Here is a 3,003-nt window from a genome sequence, read left to right as displayed (position 1 = left end):
TCCTTTTATCTCATCAAATATATTATTATCAAATATTATTTTCTGATTTGTTCCTTCTTCATTTAAATATTCTTCCTTTGTTATTATTTTTATATCTTCTTCAGTCATTTGATCATTTGATTTACTATCTATTTCATTATCTGTTTCATTCTTTGAAATTTCATATATACTATTTTCACTTTCTAATTCGTAATCTATACAATCTATTTTCATAAATTCTTTATTTTCTATGTTTATTTCTGATATTTGTTTCTTTTTTGGGTCTTTAGGCATTTTACAATCTCTAGCTAAATGTCCTAGTTTTCCACAATTATAACAAGTATATTCTTTTATAGATTTTTTTTCCTATATGGTCTTTTATATTTAAAATTTTTTATATAATATCTTTTTCTTGGTTTTTTATACTTATATTTTGACTTTCTATACTTCTTATATTTCTTATGTCTTTTTCTTTTCTTATAATATTTTTCTTCACATCCAAATTGGGTGCTATTTTATCCTTGCAACATGTTAAGTTCTTATTAATGTTTTTTCCATTTTCATTTCTTCTCTGTATTTTTCACATAAATTTCTATACCATTGTTGTAGAAATTTTATTCTTGCTCCCAAGGTATCTACTATGTTTGCTTCATCCCAACTCTTTATTATTTTTGAACTAAATGGTTCAGGTAATTTACTAAAATATAATATTCTTACTTCTTTACTTTCTTCTCTATTATATGCTCCCTTATAATAGTATTCTTTAAATGCGCACGTATATTCATCTATATAGTACATATTACATATTGCTAGTTTTTAACATTAAATTCCTATTTGTATCTTTTTCTTTGTTTTGTTCTTCTTCTGTTGTCATACTGCTAAATTTATCTCTTATAGCTATTTCATATTTATTCAATATGTCTATAGGTGTTAGTTTAGTTACTGTTGTTCCTTCCGTTTTTTTATCAACCCTTAATACCTTTTTACTTTCTTCAATTAAATTTAAAAATCATAATTTTGTTGTTCTATTTAGTGTTCTTTCTATATATTTTGATGTATCTGTTGTATTTATACCATTGTCTAATAATTATTTTGTTATATATCCTATCTATAATTATATCGTTTTATCTACATCTATTATACAGTCTAAGTCTAAGATGTTATAATTTTTATTAATTATTTATTTTGGTGTCCATTTGTTATATTCATCCTTTAGGTTATAATTTTTAAACTTATTATTCTAATTCCAAACTCCACTCACTTTCATTTTTTACTGTATGCATCTTTTCTATGTTTAAAGCCAAGTAATACAAAAATCCTAATTCTAACAAATGAAGTGAAACAAAAGCAAGAATTAAGAGACATCATGTAAATGCATGTCACCAGATGTCACTAATTTAAACAAATTGTATTAGACAGAAAATTTGTAAAAGGAAAAAAAATCTTTAATGTACCATTCAAGAGCATCATTTCAATTATCACTTTTCTAGATGATATTCTTTATTTATAAGACATGTTATCAAAAATAAACTAAATCATTTAATTGAGAAATCAAATAAAATATAGTGAAAATTTAAACATTAATCTATGCATTGCAGAAAAGCCAGCCAGCCCAAACAAATAAAACAAAGACTAAACAATTTTTTTTTGCCCCAGTTCACACTAAAAAAAAAATTGTGAGTTATTAGCAAAACTATAAACTAATTACTTAACTAAAAAAGAAGAAAACGATAAAAATCTAAGCTAAGCATGAAAATGAAACAAGATTCTTGTTCTCAATAATGCAACCAAGGAGTATTATATATTGAGAATGCGTGAAAAGAATTAGGATCTTTATGTAATGACCCTCGCATTGAAATTTAGAATTTTCTGTGTATTGTCCATTTTACCCCTCCCTGTGGTTGTCTTATCTGATTTATGATTTGCGGTGATGGTTGGCACAGTCCTATGCATTTTGTAGTATTGAAACTCCCTAATTACTGGACCTTAGAAAATTTTCTTAATTTCTAGTTTCTGGACATGATACGACTTAGGGGAATGAGTCATATACTTGGGTACAGATGGTATGGTCCAGTCGTATGCTGACCAGTGTTTGTTGGTGGAATAGATTTTGATTGCTTGAATCGGTATGACTTGGTGGTACGAATCATTCTGGTTGATACAAATCATTTGGTTACTTTACTTAACCTTAGACTTGGTAACTTAAGTTGGGTCTGAGTACAAGTGACTCACCATGAGCCGTAAGCTAGGGTACGAGTCGTACCCAAGACTCGTATGGTGGTCAGTGTTCAAACCTCCTGGATTCTATCCTGCCTGGGGTACGGTTTATGGGTACTAGTCGTACACTTGAATACAACTTGGGTTTAGGTATGTCATACCTTGGACAGTGTTGGGTCCAAAGGGAAAATCTTAGGGTACGAGAGGTGGGTACCACTCGTACAACATGGGTACGACTCGTAAGGGTCATTCATACCGTATGACTGAAATTTAATGCAGTTTAAGTAAGGGCAATCTAGACATTTCCCCACTTATCCTAATAAGGTCCAATGACTTATATTGCTCTTGGGAGGTTATTTGACCTATTATTCTATTCTTAAACACTTGTAAAACACTCTTAAATCCACTCTAAAGTTCTTGGGCAAAGAAAGCTAGGGTTTTATCTTAAGGAGTAAATTAGGGATTCTCTTGGTGATTTCTCTTCATCATCATCTTGGTTTAAGGCATGTTCTTTGCCCTTATTGTTAGTTCCGACTAAAAGCATGGTTTTATACAATGTTTTTATGATTTGTATGTTATATGATTATGGTTTTCAAATATGATTTAAGGGTTTTGATTATAAATGCTTGGTTATGATTTTCTCTTATTTTAATTATGTTTTATATACATTAATGGTGGTTTTGAATAATTGGTTGCATGGGAATGGTTCTTTGAAAATGGATTTTGATTTTGAAAATACTATGCCCCCAATGTGTTTGATAAAATACATATAATAATGTTTTTACTATAATATTGGTTTTTCGATGG

General features: G+C 28.8%; 1 pseudogene; it reads right to left on the bottom strand.

Annotated features, from left to right (window-relative positions):
• Positions 1-132: 132 nt before the first annotated feature.
• Positions 133-1,138, bottom strand: LOC124899426 (annotated as a pseudogene).
• Positions 1,139-3,003: the final 1,865 nt, after the last annotated feature.

This window comes from Capsicum annuum, chromosome 6 (assembly GCF_002878395.1).
Source record: "Capsicum annuum cultivar UCD-10X-F1 chromosome 6, UCD10Xv1.1, whole genome shotgun sequence".
NCBI classification, from domain to species: domain Eukaryota; kingdom Viridiplantae; phylum Streptophyta; class Magnoliopsida; order Solanales; family Solanaceae; genus Capsicum; species Capsicum annuum.
Note: the sequence above shows the minus strand (reverse complement) of the source record. Positions and strands in the feature narration are given on the sequence as shown.